The following is a 21,582-nucleotide window of genomic DNA, read 5'->3' on the forward strand; positions in this document are numbered from 1 at the left end:
GCTCTTAGGGAAGTTTGTTGTTGTTGTATTTTGCAATTATATATTTTTCTCTATGAGGGGACTGCATTCTAATACTACAAGCTCTGCTTTTTAGCAGTCCCCTCCATTTCCAGCAATATTTTGTATGCATTTACCACAGTGACGTAACTGTTATTTGTATCTCTGTTAATAATTTGCCTGTATCTCTTTTACAATGTTATTCTGTTCATCGCATTGTGGTACTGATTTCATGACGTCTGTGTATATGAGCGTTTCTTTGTATTTTTTATTATTTGTTTGTTGGAAGTGAAATAAATCAACTTGAACTTGAACTTGAAGAGCCTCCTCAACTCACGGTTCTTTTGCAGCAATGCATTGTATAAACAAAGACGTGCTGATTTTTCAAAGGATTTTTCTTGATGTCCTTGCTTTTATAGTCCGTCTTCCTCCAGTTGTAGATGATTTCATATTCTTCAAAATTCTGCTATGTCCTCTTCCTCCTCTTTCAGCATCACGTGCAGTCTCTCTTTCTTCGCCTTTTGGGTAGCTGCTTCGCGGCTTTCTTCTCTTCTTTTTCTTCATCTCTTCTTCTTCTTCAAAAATTACAGCTAAATTACTTCCCGTTCTTGTGCCGATGTTGCTACGCTCAGAAAGACCTTGTTACGCTCATCCCGCTGCGTTTACGCCGTCACTACGCTCTCCCCGCTTGCCGTACGATTAAAAATATGTCAATTTTGATCGGGGAGATCGGGAAGAAATTTTGAACCGGTTCAAAATTTCTTCCCGATCTGAAAAACTGCCCGCTCCAACCCCGACCTCTACACGCTGCTGCTACGATGCTTCCGATCCCCGTACGCTTTTGCCGCTCTCTCCCGATCTGCTAGATCGGGACAGATCGGGGTCCAAATCGTGATAGTGGAACGGGGGCTTTAGGAACTGGAATTCCCTGTCGTCAGACATTGTTTCAGCGCCATCTGTGGGATCATTTCGAAACCGTCTAACGGTTGATCACAGTGGCTAGTTGTTTTCGTCAAATTTTCTATGTGCTTGTAAATATCTGTAAATAAATTGTATTATAATGTAAATAGCACCAGTCTGCAAGAATCTTCAGTCTATTGAAGGAGGCAGACTTAATCAGAAGAAGAAGAAGAAGAAGAAGGTATTACGGATACATGTAGATGATGAATATTCATGATGAAGCGGGACGGGTGCCCAGATAGTGCTTACCGCAATTTACACTCAGTTATCGGAAGAGGGCGACATACTAGACTGAGTTTCTGCAGCAAGAACCGGTGGGCCCATGTCTGTGGGTCTACTCTACACCGATGAACTTGCTAGCAGAAGAAAAAGCAGAGTCACGTTCTCCCGTAGCTGACTACACCGAACACAGATGAGTATATGTGGGGCCGGGTTACACGGTCAAACCTGAATTCTTATAGAGTGTTGAGAGTTTGCACGTATTTGTCTTCCTCTAATGCCTATCTTTCTACAATGGCTGCGCAGGATGAACTGGGTGAGATTTATAGTGAAATTGTTTTGTACGGGAATGCATATAAAATTATGATTTGCTAACTAACATGCGATGCCTTACTGTAGACTTTTACCTGTCGTACATCGTAGTGTAAACTCGTTAGGCCCTAGGCCTAAATTATATAACGTTAGTGGATAGTGGTTAGTGTTACAACTCAGGGGGGTGTTTCACAAAGAAATAAAGTTTGACTTAACTTATGGCAACTTATGCGTAAATCCCCAAACCCTGCGTAAATCCCAAAGTCCTGCGTAATTTCACGCAGGACTTTAAATCCTGTTTCACAAAGCTCTGTCATGCGTAAGTCCCACCGACCAAGTCCTGTTTAACTTTACCAGGCCATGCGTAAAAAGTCAGACTTAAATTCCAGAATGGGAAGTTCAAAAGCATAAACAACTCCTAATATTCATTAATTTCTTCCACTTTATCTTATCCTGAGTGAGATGGCAGTATTTTTAACAAACTAGAGAATCACTAGTTTGGTAGAGCGAGGGTCTACTCCTAGTCCTAACGTTACACAGTGACAGTGTAACGTTACACTATTCACTGAACAATGTCAATGATCCAAATTAAAATTAGGGTCTAACGTTAGAACTCTAACATTAGTCATACTAAAATAGATCCCTACCTAAATTTTTACTGATAGTTTGAACTGTTAAACCAAAATTTTAGCTCATGTAGAGCTATAGAATCTATGAGTACATGTAACTGGACTTTGGAAATGAATTACAGTTGAACCTCTCGTATCGGGACAAGTCGGGACCGGGGCTCATCCGGATAAGGGATTTGGCCGGATACGGGAGACTCAATGCTTTATCTACATGTACATATACATACACATGTACTGATGTAGCCCATTGTAGTACCACATGTAGTAATGTGTATACTGCAACCTTTTCATTGTTACATTTGGGGATGTTTGGTTATGTTTTATGTCTGAAGGTAAGCAATTTGGAAGGAAATTTGATGTAATATGTATGTCAATCATGTTGGAAGTAATATGTAATTCATGTATGTTTGTGTAGGAGTTCTCAAGGAGTTGGGAATCCCCCTTTCCTCCCTTCGGCGTATGGCTTTATTTTTTTTTTTTAAATTCACACCGAGATTGCGTCCGTATAATAGAGAGATCCGGAGAAAGGGAGGCCGGATAATAGAGGCTGAACTGTATATTTCTACCAATCCTTTCTTGCCTGTGTTATCTTCTTAGCTACTTACCCATGGATGATAATGGCTATAATGCATGCCTAATAATCATGCATTCACAAGAATACACTGAGGAAAATTTAACAAATTAGAGTCGGGGCACCGGTTTGCTGCAGGGGTCCAGTTTGCGGCACTCCTAGTATTAGGAATAACCATATCTTCAAAAGTAGAAGGGTATTTTTTTTTTCTAAATTGTTTTATTTGAAGAGCAACTGAACAGCCATTCCATTGTGACTCGCGTGACATTTATACAAAATTTCAACTTGTTATGGTTGAGTACTTGAAAAATGCATTTTGCCGACCTGTTTATTTACATATTTCAATCAAAGTATCGACCCTTCACATTGGTTCACAGAAATTTTTCATGTGAAGTCATTCTATTTAGAGATACTTCACTTTTTTTGTTGTGACTCGCGTGACACAACACTATTGAAGATTTCTGACCTTACTGTACTTGACTGGATTTTCGTAAGAAAGTATTTGTCCTATGTACACAAAATTTTCTGCATTCAATTTTGAGACATTAGGCAATAAGAAGTCAAAATTTCATCACCCCTTGACTTTTCATCTCAACTCAGTTGGCATATAAAAAATGTGACTCGCATGACACATGAGCGTGACTCGCGTGACAAGTAACATTCAGGACCAAAAGTTGAGCCTACTTTAATGATTTTATTGAGTAAAATGAGTCAAATGTTTAACCTAACATGTTATTTATGGTTGGTTTCATCACACATACGTTTGTATCTTTAAAACAAAGAAACCATCTAACTCCATTCTCTGATAAAACATCCAGCAAAAATTCACTCGAACCTCTTTTTTCCATCGTCAAATCAAGAGTTCCGGAAAATCATTCTTTTTCAATGAATTTTCTTTTTCTTATTTACTGTAATTGTATCAACAAATCTTCTATTCAACATAAACCAAATTCAAACTTTCTTCAGGTTAACTTGCATATTTGCTTATGGATTTATATGAATCCATTTAAGCTCTTTTCAAAACTTTTAAGTTACTTTGATGCACAAAGAATCCTCACTTATTCTTGTAATAGATAATGCTCACACATAGTGATTCTCTTTTTCTTTCTTATCTACCATTACTGAGTCTGATGTGAAGAATGATCGCCATGTTTTGCTTATTTTTCTCGTAAACTACATGATATATACCGGTACTAGATAATTCAATTGTCTTTGCCAAAGTGTCTTTTCTGTAGTTTAAGAAAGTTTTTCACTGCTTCGTGGATACAGTTTTCATGCCTAGTTTGTTGGGACAGTTTTGTTCTTTTTTTCTTTTTTTCAAGACTCAATCTCTTCAGTCATGCACTTTAACTAAATTTCCTATTGTTGACAAGATACAGCTGTATGGCTGCTGTACTTTGCATTAGATGTCTGATTCAGGGTGCCATGGCTCTTTTATCCAGCCAGTGGAATATATTTCCCTTTTCTCTAGGTGACTGAAGGTATTAATATATCACTTTTGACTGCTTGGGAGGCTTGTGCCATAGATGCTGGGGATGCTTTCTGCTGAAGGCAACTGCCACCATCAACCAATTGACTTTTGGGCCTGCACTTGCAGGCCCAATGGTATCCTCATTACACATTGTCCACATGTACTATCTAGACCTATTAGGAGAATCATGCATTATGGCGGAGGCATACCAGTCGCCATAGCGACATTTCTAGTTTCAAATTTGTAAACTGTGACTTGCGTGGCAACCCTAAGAAATCCTTGCGTGACTCACGTGACACAATTGTTCTGGTGTTTTTCACTATGAAGGGGTTTACAAATGGAAACCTTACTTTCTGGTGTGATTGAGGACTCTAAGATCCTCATTATTATCAGCTACAATTCATATAGTCTGGGTGCCAGAGGCTGAACCTTGTTTTACCGTCCACCCAATCTTTTTTGATGGTTTTAACCTATTTTGGGGGTGCTGAATCCGAATCTGGATGATGCAACTTTTGCATCCTTGAGGGTTTTGAGATATTCAAGATGGCCGCCAATATGGCCGCCCAAACGGGAAATTCCCATGTATTTCCTTCTAAATGGTGAGAAATTGAAAACAATTGATGGTTTCACCCTATTTCGAGGGTGCTGAATCCGAATCTAGATGATGCAACTCTTGCATCCTTGAGGATTTTGAGATATTCAAGATGGCCCCCAAAATGGCGCCAAAACCAAAAATTCCCACATATTTCCTTCTAAATGGTGTGAAATTGAAAATAATTGATGATTCTACCCTATTTCGAGGGTGCTGAATCCGAATATGGATGATGCAACTCTTGCATCCATGAAGTTTTTGAGATATTCAAGATGGCCACCAAAATGGCCGCCAATTAAAACCAGAAATTCCCATGTATTTCCTTCTAAATGGTGAGAAATTGAAACAATTGATGGTTCAACCCTATTTCGAGGGTACTGAATCTGAATCTGGATGCTGCAACTCTTGCATCCTTGAAGATTTTGAGATATTCAAGATGGCCGCCAAAATGGCCGCCAATTAGAACCGGAAATTCCCATGTATTTCCTTCCAAATGGTGAGAAATTGGAAAAAATTGATGGTTCTACCCTATTTCGAGGGTGCTGAATCCGAATATGGATGATGCAACTCTTGCATCCTTGAAGTTTTTGAGATATTCAAGATGGCCGCCAAAATGGCCGCCAATTAAAACCAGAAATTCCCATACCATGTATTTCCTTCTAAATGGTGAGAAATTGAAAACAATTGATGGTTCAACCCTACTTCGAGGGTACTGAATCTGAATCTGGATGGTGCAACTCTTGCATCCTTGAGGATTTTGAGATATTCAAGATGGCCGCCAAAATGGCCGCCAATTAGAACCGGAAATTCCCACGTATTTCTTTCTAAATGGTGTGAAATTCAAAATAATTGATGATTCTACCCTATTTCGATGGTGCTGAATCCGAATATGGATGATGCAACTCTTGCATCCATGAAGTTTTTGAGATATTCAAGATGGCCGCCAATTAAAACCAGAAATTCCCATATATTTCCTTCTAAATGGTGAGAAATTGAAAACAATTGATGGTTCAACCCTAATTCGAGGGTGCTGAATCCGAATCTGGATGATGCAACTTCCTGCATTGTTGAAGATTTTGAGATATCAAAGATGGCCGTTAAAATGGTCGCCCAAAACGGAAGTTCCCATGTATTTACTTCTAAATGGTGACAATGTGAAAGCAATTGGTGATTTTTATCTTATTTTGAGTGTGCTGAATCCGAAGCTGCAGGATACAACTTTTGCATCCTTAACGGTTCAGAGATGGTAAAGATGGTGGCCAAAAATGACCGCCGAAAACGGAAATTCATAGGTAGACCCCTATTTCCTTCTAAATGGTGTAAAATATAAAACAGTTGGTGGTTTTACCCTATTTTGAGTTTGCTGAATTTGAAGCTCCAGGATACAGCTCTTGCTTCCTTGAGGGTTTCGAGATAGTAAAGGTGGCCGCCAGAATGACCCCCAAATGGCCGTCAAAAACGAAATTTTCCATGTAAGCCCTATATTACCTTCTAAATGGTGTAAAATTGAAAACAATTGGCGGTTTTACTCTATTTTGAGGATACTGAATCCGAACCTGGTTGATGCAACTTTCGTGTTCTTTTTTAGGGTTTTGAGATGACCAAGATGACCACCAATATAACTGTCAAAAATTTGAAAATTTTAGACCCTATTCAGCACCGTGACCCTCGAAACTTGGTTGTTTAAATTTGTCCATTCTTTAGGGTTTTTAGACGTCCAAGATGACAGCCAAAATAAGTGGCAGAAATTCCAATGTTAATATATTTTTTCTTAATGGTGAAAATTCTAAAATAAATTGATGGCTTTACCGTATTTCGAGGGTGCTGAAGGTCTTTGAAGGTTTTGAGACATCTATAAATGTCCTGTAAAAGCGGAAACTCCTTAACATTTTCTTATACTTAAATGGTGAAGTAGTGTGCTCTAACGCGAAGCGGGGGATTAAACCCAGGGTGAAAAGCAATAATTTGTATTCTTACATTCAACTCAGTTGAGCGGATTTGTCAAATCAGCCAAAAGTTTTTGGCATCCAAAATGACTGTCAGAATGATATTGTGACATACTGAGATATTCCGATATCATATCTCAAACGGAACTTTAACACGTACTGGAAACAAAGTGATATTGACATCATACTGAAACGTAGAAACACAAAGATACGACTGAAAATTCCTTTATGCATAATTGTTATAAAATAATGCTTGTGGTCGCCAACATGGCTTTACAGATGTGAAGTTAATCCTTTTTGGCTATCAATAGAGTAAAAGTAAATTATAGCATGCTGGTATTTGGTGTTGAAACTTGTCTTGTATTCTGACGAGTCTCTCCTCGTATTTTTATGAAACTTGTCTCATATTCTGATTACGTCATTGGAAATGGTTGCATCCATGACCACTATAGTAGATATCAATAAGGGTAATTTCAAAAGCACTCTGCGCGATTATGATATTTCGTAAGTACTGGATTATCAACTATTACCTTACATGTTGTCGTTTGGTTTTTTATTCAGTTTTTTTTTTTAACAGCGCGTTACGTGTGATTTGTCCATCCCCTCTGGTGTGTTTGTAATATTCAATTCAATTCAATTCAACTGAATTGAATTGAATTGAAAAATTGAAATATAGTTACATCATATTGCCAAAAAAAAAATGAAGTATAACTATAAAAATGTCCAACTCCTGTCTCCAACAATGTCATCAAGACCACCAATATAAACCAATTAACCAATTTGAGTGTTCATGGATGAAGAGATTTGAACTGCTCATGGTAATGTTGGGTAATTTCAGGAAACTTCTCTATATCAGTATCACAATATGATTTAGATGAACCGCTGACACACTTGTATCGTACCAACTCAAAGATATCCGGTAGAGCTGGTTTCACTGTATTATACAGCAAGTTCAAACTGTGCCATTGATGAAAACCTGAAATCTTTCAGTCAAAAATAAGATAGGGTAAAACCACATTCTCGCTATCGCCAATGACGTAAAAAGTACCCGGATGTTGATTTAAGCATCATTTACGGTGCATTATGGGATAGTCCGGTAGCAAAGTCACTTCCGTTCGTACGCGCGTGATACGTGACTAATGCTATTTACACACACAACCGACTGTATTCTTACGTGTACTTCCGGTTTTCTCGACTTGAATTACAGCTTTAATATGATTTGAAATTTCTCCATTCTTAAGAAATTACTGTTAATACGACTATTGGTTGTTGCTGCGAAGCTGCCATGTGTTGTTCGCACAATAATAAATGAAAAAAATCTGCAGAAATAGGACCCTTACTGGCATGCGAGACGTGACGTGGCCGCGTGGGTGAAGTTTGCGGGTGACTCCACAGCGCAGTACGTGCACGCGCGACTTACTAGTAGTGTGGTATGAGTATTATACTGTAGTAGCACTAGGTAGTAGGCCTAGTGCCTACGTACATTGTACGTACTTACTTGGAAGAAATTGCTTCGGAGACAGGATGAGTTCGAGATCACTGTTCGTTCCCGATTGTGTTCGCGACATTTCGACAGAGAACACATAAAAAAAGAAGATGGGCATTCCATGACGATATACTAGTACTGTATATCCAGCTGGGTGAATATTTTCCAGCATATTTTCAGCGTATGCAGAGATGACTGATCTGTGATGTACGCTGTACCGGTATGTGTTAGCTTATGCGCTGCTGCGTGCAGTGGAGTGGTGCATGCTACTGCAAGGCCGGCCGCCGGCATGGGCATATGATGGCGGGGACTACAGTGTACGAGTATGACAGGCCTGGCCACTCGCTGGCTCGGGCGGTACAGCGGCCTACTGTACTAGTATCCGTGGTCGGCGCTGCGCTATAGGTAAGGTACACATACGCGCACGCTAGCGTTGTGCAAATTATGACCCGCGCCGGAAGTGCCCTTGCTACCAAGTGCACTAAATCTTGACAAAAAAGCCACATCCGGGTACTTTTTACGTCATTGGCGATAGCGAGAATTGTTATCAACATCTCACCATTTATAAGAAGGAAATACATAAGAATTTCCGTTTTGGCGGCCATTTTGGCAGCCATCTTGAATATCTCAAAATGAATCATCCAGATTCGGATTCAGCATCCTCGAAATAGGGTAAAACCATCAATTGTTTTCTATTTCTCATCATTTAAAAGCTAAACCATAAGAATTTCCGGTTTTAATTGGCGGCAATTTTGGCTGCCATTTTGGCGGCCATTTTGAATATCTTAATACTCTCAAGGATGCAAGGGTTGCATCATCCAGATTCGGATTCAGCACCCTTGAAATAGGGTAGAACCATCAATTGTTTTCAATTTCTCACCATTAAGAAGGAAATACATGGGAATTTCCGGTTTTGGCGGCCATTTTGGCGGCCATCTTGAATATCTCACAGCCCTCAAGGATGCAGGAGTTGCATCATCCTGATTCGGATTCAGCACTACCGAGCTAGGGTAAAACCATTAATTGTTTTCAATTTCTCACCATTTAGAAGGAAATATATAGGAATTTCCGGTTTTGGCGGCCATTTTGGCGGCCATCTTGTATATCTCAAAATCTTCAAGGATGCAACAGTTGTATCATCCAGATTCGGATTTGGAACTCTCGAAATAGGGTGAAACCATCAATTGTTTTCAATTTCTCACCATCAAGAAGGAAATACATGGGAATTTCCGGTTTGGGCGGCCATTTTGGCGGCCATCTTGAATATCTCAAAACCCTCAAGGATGCAAGAGTTGCATCATCCAGATTCGGATTCAGCACCCCCGAAATAGGGTAGAACCATCAAAAAACATTGGGTGGACAGTAAAACAAGGTTAGGCCCAAAAAGTGGTTTGGCACCCAGACTAATACAGTCTACTACTTTTTAAGCTATTCAAAATATACACATATTTTTGTGACTCGCGTGACACATTTCAAGGTAGTTTTCAATCGAAAATATTGTCAAACTCAATACATTAAATGAAAAAAAAACCAACTTGATATGGAAAAATGGGTATAAACTTAGGGCTTATGTGAAAAAAATATGAATCTATAGATAATAGAACATGCCTTAAATAGGGAAATCAAAAAAAGCACCAAAGAGGCATCAGTTTTGTAGTAAATGTGATCTTTGTTCTAGGAGGTGTAACTCAGCTGTTAGAAGGTGAAAAGCCGTGAAAAATTAGATTTACACCCTTTGAACATATACCTACCCAACTATAAATACTTTTTCATAATTGCTTGAACTTGAAATTTTAAGGTCCTGGTGTCTAGTTACATGGGATGGCTGTGAAGAGCTTTCTTTTGATACCAGAATCATGAAATAACTCGGATGATGGCCTTCATAATTCTAATTTAAACTGTCTGTGTCATGCTGTTTTTAAAAAAGTATGACTTTCTTAACAAGATGTTAAGATTTTGTTCTGTTGCTAGGCAACCACCATCATCCCTTGTTTGTATCTTGATACAAAATCTTAGTATTCTTACTATCAAAAAAGGCCTGGCATGGTAAGGATTCCTCATGTAACTGTGTTAGGGTCTAAATATTCTAAAATTCATTTCCTTTGTCAGTTTTGAGGATTGCAACAGTGACCAAAATGTCGGGGATGGGTCCGGTTTGCGGCTCCCCTATGGGATTTACACACATAGCGCTATTTTACATGTCAAAATGGGTGGAAATTGATGAAATACACTGTATATATGCGATCTTGAAAAACTATGAAATCGTGAAGGTTCGAGATAATGAATCCAAATAAAGTGTTCTAACAAGCAGAAAACTAGTTGGACCATCAGAAAATATTTTGGTTTTGCAAAATTTTAATGTTTGAAGAAATCAGGGGACATTTTTTGTGTGGAGTGCTGCAAACTGGACCCCCTGCCGCAAACCGAGTCCTCTTGGTGGTTGCAAATTTTTTTTGCATAAAATTGATTATTATGACTAGGGTAATTGTCCACCATACAAAATTGTGATGCAGTGTCAAGAGGCTTTTGGTACCTCTTCCAATTCAAAAAAAAATTATTTAATTTCTGTTGCCCGTTTTACCAGAATACTACTAAATACCCTTGAAAAGGCCTTATCCCGCCGCAAACTGGGTCCACTACTCACATAGTTAGACCTATACTTGTTAGAAATTATGCCTCTTGTGTACAGGACAGGGCTGTGTCTATGATCTACACTAACTGGTTAGACCGATAAATTTGTCTCTTGTTCGGTAGCCTAATTGTTAACTGTACAGGCTGTAATACGGTCGACTGCTTTAGCGACCATACAAGTATACTAATACATGTATTAACAAGAGGCTACCGGACAAGAGGCAGATTTATTGGTCTACCTCTACACATGACTGCCAATGAAATTAGCCAAGTTTCCATTTCTACGGTACCAGTTACATCTTAATGAATGCTCTTTTTTTTCTTCCTGGAAGCAAAAAACAAAACAAAACAAAATCAAACAAAACAACCCCCCCCCCCCCCCCCCCCCCCCCGCATTTTGTGTCAGTTAGAGGAAATGGTTAGCCAATAGACAAGTCACCTCTACCTCGCATCAAAGGCTACAGTAATGTACACAGAAAGCGTTAGAGGTCTAGTAGTTTCTATATGCCTAATCTTGATTGATGCAGTTCCCAAACACATTCCAAAATGCATAAATTCATAAATATTTACATAATTGTACTTCCCAATTCAACTCGGGGCCCAGCAATCGGACTTCAAAATTCGACCAATTGGCAGCCTTTGGTTCTAACTACATGCAGTCTAGGGCAATCATGCACTTAGTTTTCTTCAAAATCATGAAGATGTGGCACTGCGCCCCTATCTTGATTAATAACACAGTGCTTGCACAGGTTCTACACTAGGCATAGCCATGATAGTCATACTATAGAGTTTATGTAGACATTGTCTAATGACATAATGTAGTAATGAGCAGACTCTACAATACAAGTACAACAGAGTTCATTATTCAGTCCCTTGGATGAATCATCTCTTTTGCTCAAATTACATAATTTCAAGGTCAGGACCTACCTAATGACTAACAGACTAAGCTACACTCACTTCTGTAGTTTAGACCACCCCTAGCTAGTTGGAAAAGAAAACTTATCTTCGTGTGCAACAAGAGGCTAGCCCAGAGTCCTCTTCTATCAACGTCCACAGTTCATTGTGCAATGTGAATGGTTTGTACAGAATGCAGAGATCATATCAGTGTAGCTGCTGCGCGAGCAACCGCATCCATCCTAACTTTCACACAGTCCAATATAAACATGTGGGACTAGATTAAAGAGGCCTCATGCACAAAACATTTCTTATATCAAAATAATCATCAAACAAGCGGCTATTCATGTACAAAAGAAAAATAATATGAGTCAGTAAATTCGCGCTTTGAATAATAAATGATTACAGTAATGCCATATGAATCGTAGCTGCAGAAAATCAAAGCAATTTCTTTTCCAGAAATTACCCAAAAATCATGACATCAACAGACAACATACGGCTAATTTGCATATTTTTGGCTCGTACATTACTATTGAAATCGAATAAGTCAGTCTTACCCTAAGATTGACTTTGTGAAACAGACTTAAAAAGTCGCGCTTAGACTAAGATTGACTAGGGCTAAGTCTGACTTACTAAGTGCGACCTTTGTGAAACAGGCCCCTGGAATACAAGGTGTGATCGTACTGAAAAAGTGAAGGGCAAAGGTGATCTAACCTTGCCTTGTTAGCTTTTAACGTTAGACTGATGGTACATGTATCTGTCTCTTCACGGTGCACTTCTTATCTGATGTTGGGACATGTATGGTCAGCCCCCCCCCCCCCTTGTTTAGAACGGTAAACGGGGGGCTGACCATACATGTCCCAATGTCAGATACGAAAAAGCTAGTATTTTAGACCCCATTCTATAGTAGTAGGAGAGTTGATCGTATCACCGGACGCTTTTTTTTCGTGGCTCTGAATTCCTTACTTAGAGGACGAAAATTCGGCCAAAAATAGCACGAATTATTCACAAACTCCTGAAAATTAGAAATTCGGCAAAATTTTGAAAATTGTTCACTCTGATCTTTGGAAAATAGACTTCAAATATAATCTACCCCTCTCCAAAAAGAATAAAATAAAAAATAAAGAAATAAAATAGCATTATAATTCCGGACACGATTTTCGCAATGGAATAATCGATGTCTTTCGCACCTTATCTTAGCACCAGAATCACAATTCATCCCACAAATCACCGTACACATTCTCACCAAGCGGATGACAAAGAAAAAAAAATCGGCAAATGAGGCTCAAATTTCGTATTTTACGGTAAAATGTCTATCTTGAACATTTCAAACAGTTCACGCGATAAAGCCTTTATGAAAAATCGACAATCAATTTTTATGTGCTTTGTCTATGGGAGCGTGGGTGACGAGTTGCGGGCCTTGTGGGCCCCTTCCTTAGGGCACAACATTGCGCATCGTTCGCGTTTGAGGACAATAGCTGCAAATTTTCGGTATCGATCAGTGGATTTGTGGTTCTATTGGAATCTGCAGCATTTTTCCTGTATGTGAGTGGGATTTCATAGAATTTTAATGACAAAATGTGATTTAAACATGCATAAATATTAACTATGACAAGATGCGGGTCACTCAACTATAAATCTGAGGTAAAATGTGAATTTCTTTGCGTTTTTACATTTTTATGTCGGGTTTTTGCGATTTCGGTCCACACAACGTTCTGTGAGACTAATCTACAAAGTCTCGAGCGTACCGAGTGTCATCAGTACCTTACGCAAAAATGTGCGTGTCTGGAATTACCAAGCTGTCAGTCAGTACCATACCTGTATGTACTAGAACCACACCTTGAGGAGACGGCCAAATCGTGATATCGGTCCCCACTTGTTCCGCGTGTACGTCTTCACTATGTGCAAAGTCTATAGAAAACCTAGGTTGAAAGCAGTCACCGGCTATGACGAAATGAATGGTGTTGAATGGAGTGGTGATCTATTTCACGATAATGCCAAAGAGACAGATACCATTGCATCGGTCTAGATTTAACTAAGCCAGGCTTAACATGTTAAAAAAAAAGGCGACACTCCCAGTGCAGTAAACTTACCTGGGGCGCTGTACTTGGTGGGGTCGCTGGTGCGGTTACCAGTAAACTAGAATATCTATTCTAACTTGCATGTTTCTTTGATATTAAAGGACAAGTTCACCTTCATAGACATGTGGGTTGAGTGAATGCAGCAATATTAGTAGAACACATCAGTGAGAGTTTGAGGAAAATCTGACAATCCGTTCAAAAGTTATGAATTTTTGAAGTTTCTGCTCAGTCACGGCTGGATGAAAAGACTAAGTAAGGTTGTGATGTCACATGAGTACAACGATATAAAGAAAGGATAAGGAAAATTCAACATATTTCCATTTTTCTCGCATGACAAAAGAACACTCGACTTCTCTCTTTCAGAAGGCAGGGGGAATAATATTACCCTTCACATACGTCAGTAGCAAGTCAAAGAAATGTGCACTTTATTCAAAAAGTAAAGTTTTGTGAAATTCTTTTTTTATTTTCCTTATATAGTTGTACGCATGTGACATCATACACTGTAGTAGTCTGCTCATCCAGCAGTGACTGCGCAGATACTTAAAATATTCATAACTTTTGAACGGATTGTCTGATTTTCCTCAAACTTTCACTGATGTGTTCTACTGATATTGCTGCATTCTCTCAATCCTAATGTATATGAAGGTGGACTTGTCCTTTAATGTGACGAACAAAAGACATGGCGAGGGATCATTTAGGTTAAACCGCACCGGCGACCCCAACATGTATTACTAGTTACAGCGCCCTGCGCCGAGTTTAATGCAAGTTTAACCCCGGGGCAATCCTTGTGCACAGTTATACTGCTGTGGTGGGGCTGGTCACAGTTAATGCAAGTTATGCTCGGTCTCGGGGAGGGTGCAATCCAATGTCTTTTGTAAATCATAGCACTTCATCGATGATTGACAGATGAGTTCACAGCTAGAATCTTGGTTTGGAAGTTTTTTGTGGGCGTATCCTATTAACAGAATTAACAAGTCTCGCGCATTCGCGTGAGACTAGTGCATTTAGGATGCGACTCACGATCCCACGCATGGCACCTATTTTTCTCACGCATCGGGTCATAGCTCAAAGGATTAAAATGACAGTTGCAATTGAAGGTATCTACTTCCCTTTTGTTTTTCAAAATAAGTAAAAAATAGTCACTTAAATACACTGTATGCACCACTCACCAGATCTCACCATTAAGAGCTGAATATTAAAAAAGCTCCCTACCTTGGGAGGGGGGATACCACACATGTGACATCTCAAGCTATAGTAGTCTTCTCATCCAGCCGTAACTGAGCAGAAACTTCAAAAATTCATAACTTTTGAACAGATTGTCTGATTTTCCTCAAACTTTCACTGATGTGTTCTACTTATTTTGCTGCATTCACAAAACCTGCATGTCTATAAAGGTGAACTTGTCCTTAAGGGTAAATGCATATAATAATAACATGCAAATCAAAAAAAAAACACAAAAAAACATGTCATCACCCCACATCTGCAACCTCTTTCCTCTGAGAGTTATCTTTAATTAGCTGATACAAGGGTACAACAATTGATGCAAAAAATATCGAAGTCTTCCTCATTCAGTCAAAATCAAGAATCTATGAAATTTTGTACACATCAAAAGGAAACCCCTGAGATGATGTTATCCCCTTTTACTGATTTAAGCATGTGGCTGTGACTAATATCCTTGATTTGTGAAAACATATGAGCCTTCCATATTTTATAATTGAAAGAATTAATCCTCTGCTATTCTGTTTGTCTGAGTTTACACTTTTGAAAACACTATTAATGTGGTGTGAAATTGCTTCTACAATGTAGATACAGATATGTAAAACATGTAACTGTGACATGAAAAAAAATTTTATTCTCATGAGAATTTACAAAAATTTGTCTCCATTTTTCAGAATTGCTTGACCGAGTGTTCCTCCGCGTCGGTGCAGCAGAGTCTGATCAACAGCTAGAAAATGTCATCTGCAGGTTCCTGCCGCCAGTCCTTCTCAAGTTGTCAAGCAGTCAGGAAGGTGTTAGGAAAAAGGTACAATGTGTAGAGAAAGATTCAGAGAATAATATCAGGCCTTTTCATGAATTTGTCATTAGTTTATTTGAAATCTGATTTAGCATTGATTGACTGTAAGTCGTGAGATAGGTAGAATTATAAGCCAAAATGCTCAAATCCCCGAATACCTGCTCTTTTCAACAATTTAGCCATCCGTTCAGATGAAACCTACATGTACACGTAGTTCAAGAAAAGTAAACACTCAACATATTTGTGACAAACATAATTATGTCGTTCTATATTTTTCTCCTTTTTTGCCAATGAAGGGAAACTGTCCTCTCAACTATTTCAACAGGTACTATAGACCTATTTGGAGAACCATGCATTATGGCAGAGGCATATCAGTCGCCATAGTGACATTTCTAGATTGTCCTATTTAATGGACATTTCCTAGTGCACAGCTTGGTATTAAAAGATTAAGTGCTTGAATATATAGACCCTATACTTCAGAACCTCTTTTCTCCGTATACACTTTTCCACAGTGTGTGCTTTCTCTCCAACATTTAGATCTATAGGTTTAATAGGAGAGTCCATTTGAAGTCATGGTAAGCATGCTCAATTTCAGCGTAATCTGATAATCGCTTCATTGTTGTTGCCAAGCAGTTCTACATCCTGTTTTTTGTCCCATTTATTGGACAGAGCACAGCTTATGAGGGCTTGCATAGACCCTATGCTTCAGAGCCTCTTTCCTCAGTACACACTTTTCCACAGTGTGTGCTTTCTTTCTAACATTTTAGGTAGGTCAGCAGAGTCCATTTTAATTTAGTGCCTCAGCCACAAAGTGTCACTGGAGGCATTATATTTTTTCGGGTTGTCCATCCAGGTCTGTCCTTCTGTCTGTCTGTCCTTCCATCCATCCGTCTGTCTGTCCTTTAGTCCATAATCAATTTTGTGGACAGCATAATTAAAAAAAACGTTGAGGTATCCTAAGGAAACATGGCATGAGTGTATGAGTGGGTGAAGTTGTGCCTATCAACTTTTGGGTGTACAATGTACATGCTCAAGGTCAAAAGGTCAAGGTCAAATGCTCAAAATTTCACTATTTCCCCTAAATCTATGCAATGCCAGAAGGTATTTTCCTGAAACTGAGTGTATATGTACTACCAAATGAAGATTCTCCAGAGAGAGTTTCGGGTCATAAGGTCGGAGGTCAAGTGAAAATGTTAAATTTCACTTTTTTTTCTCCATGTATATATCGCAAATGGTTCAAGCTATCTTCATGGAACTTAATACAAATGCATGTACTGACTGGCAATGATTATGTAGGGAATTTGGGGCCACGGTTCAAAGATCGGGGGTCAAAGGTTAAGGTCAACCCCTCAAAATTCAATATTTCCCTCATAAATGCAATGCCTGCAATATTTTTGTCGAGCCCACCGGAGGTGAGGGGAGACTAAGGGATTGCCTGCGGCGTCTGTCCGTCCGTCGTCCGTCCGTCCGTCCGTCGTCTGTCCGTAACGCTACAAAAACTTCAATAACTCTTTACTCTGGACTTCAACTGCAATCAAACTTCGAGGGAAGAGGGGTCATACAAAGTTTCACATTTTACCATACATGAAGGTCACCCCAAGGTCAAAGCTCACAGGCAGGGGTCAATGAACTTTAGGGCCCAATGTTAAGTTTTTATGGCGCGTTTCTATTATGGGTCATAACTTTTGATCCATAACTCCATTTGTGACCAAACTTGGATGGTAGATGTCCCTGGGGAGTGGATGATCACCACAAGGTCAAAGGTCACAAGCAGGGGTCAACGAACTTTTAGAGCCCAATGTTAAGTTTTTATAGCGTGTTTCTATTATGGGTCATAACTTTTGATCCATAGGTCCGTTTGTGACCGAACTTGGATGGTAGATGTGCCTTGAGGAGTGGATGGTCACCACAAGGTCAAAGGTCACAAGCGTGGGTCAATGAACTTTTAGAGCCCAATGTTAAGTTTTTATGGCCCGTTTCTATTATGGGTCATAACTTTTGATCCATAGGTCTGTTTGTGCCTAAACTTAGAAGGTAGATGTCCCTTGGGGAGAGGATGATCACCACAAGGTCAAAGGTCACAAGCAGGGGTCAACGAACTTTTAGAGCCCAATGTTAAGTTTTACGCATTTCTATTATGGGTCATAACTTTTGATCCATAACTCCATTTGTGACTAAACTTGGATAGTAGATGTCCCTTGGGGAATGGATGGTCACCACAAGGTCAAAGGTCACAAGCATGGGTCAACAAACTTTTAGAGGCCAATGTTAAGTTTTTATGGTGCGTTTCTATTATGGGTCATAACTTTTGATCCATAACTCCATTTGTGACTAAACTTGGATGGTAGATGTCCCTTGGGGAGTGGATGGTCACCACAAGGTCAAAGGTCACAAGCATGGGTCAACGAACTTTTAGAGCCCAATGTTAAGTTTTTATGGCGCGTTTCTATTATGGGTCATAACTTTTGATCCATAGGTCCGTTTGTGACCGAACTTGGATGGTAGATGTCCCTTGGGGAGTGGATGGTCACCACAAGGTAAAAGGTCACAGGCAGGGGTCAACAAACTTTAAGGGCCCAATGTTCAGTTTTTATGGCACGTTTCTTTTTTGCCATAAATTTTTACCCTTTTATATCTCCTTTTATCTGTTATCCCATTCGCGTACAATTTCTTGTACGCGAATGGGCGAGACACATGGCACTTGTCTTGTTCTTGAAACTGAATACATGTATATACACAGGGCTGCACACTAACCCATTTTTTTCTGCCGGTCCAACCTGTCTCTGTTGGACCAGTAAATACCCCGTTTTACCAATTTTTACTGGTCCGAACAGAAAAATTTACTGGTCAACAACAACCTTAAAAAAGCATGAAATGACTTGCAAATTTATTTTCATGGTTTTTTTTTTGACACTAATATTACCCCCCCCAAAAAAAAGTACATTTTACAGATTAATATTTTGTAAACTTGCATTGTTTATGGATAATTACATTGAGAAGGAATGAAAATGAATCATTTGCGAATTGATTTGTTGATACGAAAAGGAAGAAAGAAAAAAGAAGGGATTGAAATGCGGTTTTTAACTTTCCTCCGAAAATTTCTTCACGTATCTTGTATGCGTTCTTGAAAGTACACTGCAGGGTCGAATTTGTGATGATTTGTACTCCTATCTCTTCTTCGCGCATAGAACCATTTTAAAAGAATTGAATGTTTGTTTATGAATTAAAGTGTAAAATGATTATGAACAAAATCAGATTGTATCAAATGCGTTTGTGACTTTTTGTAAACATCGGCGCACGTAGAGTAACACGTGTTACTTAACTTGCTGCGCATTACACACTCTTGGTGGTCAGCTGGATCGCGATGATTTCATGAATTATTTTAGCTGTTATTTTCTGATGCACGTGCCAGAAGGGGATCTTTATTTTTCTCCCGATAATCTCTTCGCATTTGTGCATGCGGTCTTGACAGGTATATACGGCAGGCGAATTCACAATCCTTTTTGCGTCTATTTCTACCTCAAATATCAGCGGAATTGTGACGATTTTATGAACTACTTCGGATGTAATCTTTTGTGGTGAACACACCAAAATGGTCCTCTCGGATTAGAAGATACGACATGGCCGAATTCATGATTCTTTTTGTACCTCTTGTCTCCTCAAACTTCAACGGGATTGCAATGATTTCATGAATTACTACGGCTGTAATCTTTTACGATGCATACGCCAAAAGGGGTTGAAATGTGTCCTTTACATTTTCCCGATAATCTCTCCGCATTCCGTAGGCTTAAATGCGTCCGCTCGGATTAGAAGATACGGCCGAAATCATGATTCTTTTTCGCCTATTATTGTCTCCTCAAACTTTAATGGGATTGCAGTGATTTCATGAATTATTTCGGCTCAAATCTTTTTTGATGCACGCACCAGAAGAGTTGAAAATGCATTCATTATTTTTCTCCCGAATATCTCTTCGCATTTGTGCATGCGTTTTTTATGCCTCCGCCAACGAAGTGGCCGGAGGCATTATGTTTTCGGGTCGTCCGTCCGTCCGTCCGTCCGTCCCGTTTTGTATTTGTCGATATCTCAAGAACCGTGTGGTGGTTTTACATCAAACTTGGTACGAGGGTATATCCTGGGGGGATAATACTTTGTTTGGATTTTAGGGTCACGGGGTCAAAGGTCAAAGGTCACAGGTTATTTTGTGAAAAAAAGGTTGAAATTTCATGTTTTTCTCCATATCTCGCAAATGGTTCAAGGTATCTTCATGGAACTTAGTATATATGCATGTACCGATGGGCAGTGATTATCTAGGGAAGTTGGGGGTCATGGGTCAAAGGTCAGGGGTCAAAGGTCAAGGTCAACTCCTCAAAATATCACTACTTTCCTTATATTTATGCAATGCCTGAAGGATTTTTTTTAAACTTGATGTATGCATGTATTACCCAATATATATTCTGTGGGAAGTTTCTTGCCAAAAGGTCAAAGGTCAAAAGGTCAAAGGTCAAGTGAAAGTGCGAAATTGCACTTTTTCCTCCATATCTTGAAAGTAACTCAAGGTATCATCATGAAACTTACATATTGTATGTTCTACCTAACAGTGTTTCTCTTTGGAACTGTGAGGTCAAAGGTCAAAGGCCAGGTTTAGATAATACTATTTTACCATTTGATACTGAAATTATACTTTTTCTCAATACCTTGAAAATTACTCAATGCATAAACTTATAAAAGGGTCAAAAGTCAAGTAAAAATCATCAGTTCCCCAAATACCTGTACTCTGACGTTTTAATCATTCATCCAATTGAACCTAGTTGTAGGAAAGTGAACATTCAGCACATTTGTGGCAAACCTGTCATTTTAATATTTTGCCAATTGTGTGAAACTGTCATCACACATTGTCAAGACATTGTACTATAGACCTATTAGGAGAACCATGCATTATGGCGGAGGCATACTAGTTGCCGTAGCGACACTTCTAGTTTAAAATACGCAACATGCAGGCCCTAATTCGAGATCCTTCTTGCACCTACCGTTTCCTCAAAATTCAACGGGATTGCGATGATTTCATGGATTATTATTCGGCTGTAATCTTTATGATGCACGCACCAAGAGGGGCTGAAAATGTGTCCTTTATTTTTTTTCCCGATAGATTCTTCGAATTTCGTAAATGCGTTCTTAAAAGATATACAACACGGCCGAATTCGTGATTCTTTTTGCGCCTATTGCTTCCTCAGACTTCAACGGGATTGCGATGATTTCATGGATTATTATTCGGCTGTAACATTTATGATGCAGGCGCCAAAAGGCATTGAAAATTTGTCTTTTATTTTTCTCCCGATAATCTCTTTGCATTTTGTGCATGCGTTCCTAAAAGATATACGACACGGTCGGCCCGAATTCATGATCCTTTTTTAGCCTATTTCTTCCTCAAAATCAGCGGGATTGCGTTGACTTCATGAATTATTTCGGCTGTAATCTTTTGTGATGCACGCACCACAAGGGTTGAAAATGCATTCTTTATTTTTCTCCTGAAAATCTCTTCAGAATTGTTTCATGCGTTTTTTTTGAAAAATACACAGCATGCAGGGTCGAATTCGAGATCCTTCTTGCGCCTATTGTTTTCCACAAATTTCAATGGGATTGCGATGATTTGATATTCGGCTGTAATCTTTATGATGCACGCGCCAGAAGGGGTTGAAAATGTGTCCTTTTTTTTCTCCCAATAATCTCTTCGGCTGAATATCACGATCTTTTTTGCGCTTATTTCTAACACAAATATCAG

At 39.2% G+C, this 21,582-nt stretch overlaps 1 pseudogene; it reads left to right on the forward strand.

Moving 5' to 3' along the window:
• Window positions 1-1,391: 1,391 nt before the first annotated feature.
• LOC139744120 (proteasome adapter and scaffold protein ECM29-like) overlaps window positions 1,392-21,582 on the forward strand; it is a 394,771-nt pseudogene continuing 374,580 nt past the window's right edge.

This window comes from Diadema antillarum, unplaced genomic scaffold, assembly GCF_040938485.1.
Source record: "Diadema antillarum isolate AM-2024a unplaced genomic scaffold, OU_Dant_1.0 seq00001137_RagTag, whole genome shotgun sequence".
NCBI lineage: Eukaryota > Metazoa > Echinodermata > Echinoidea > Diadematoida > Diadematidae > Diadema > Diadema antillarum.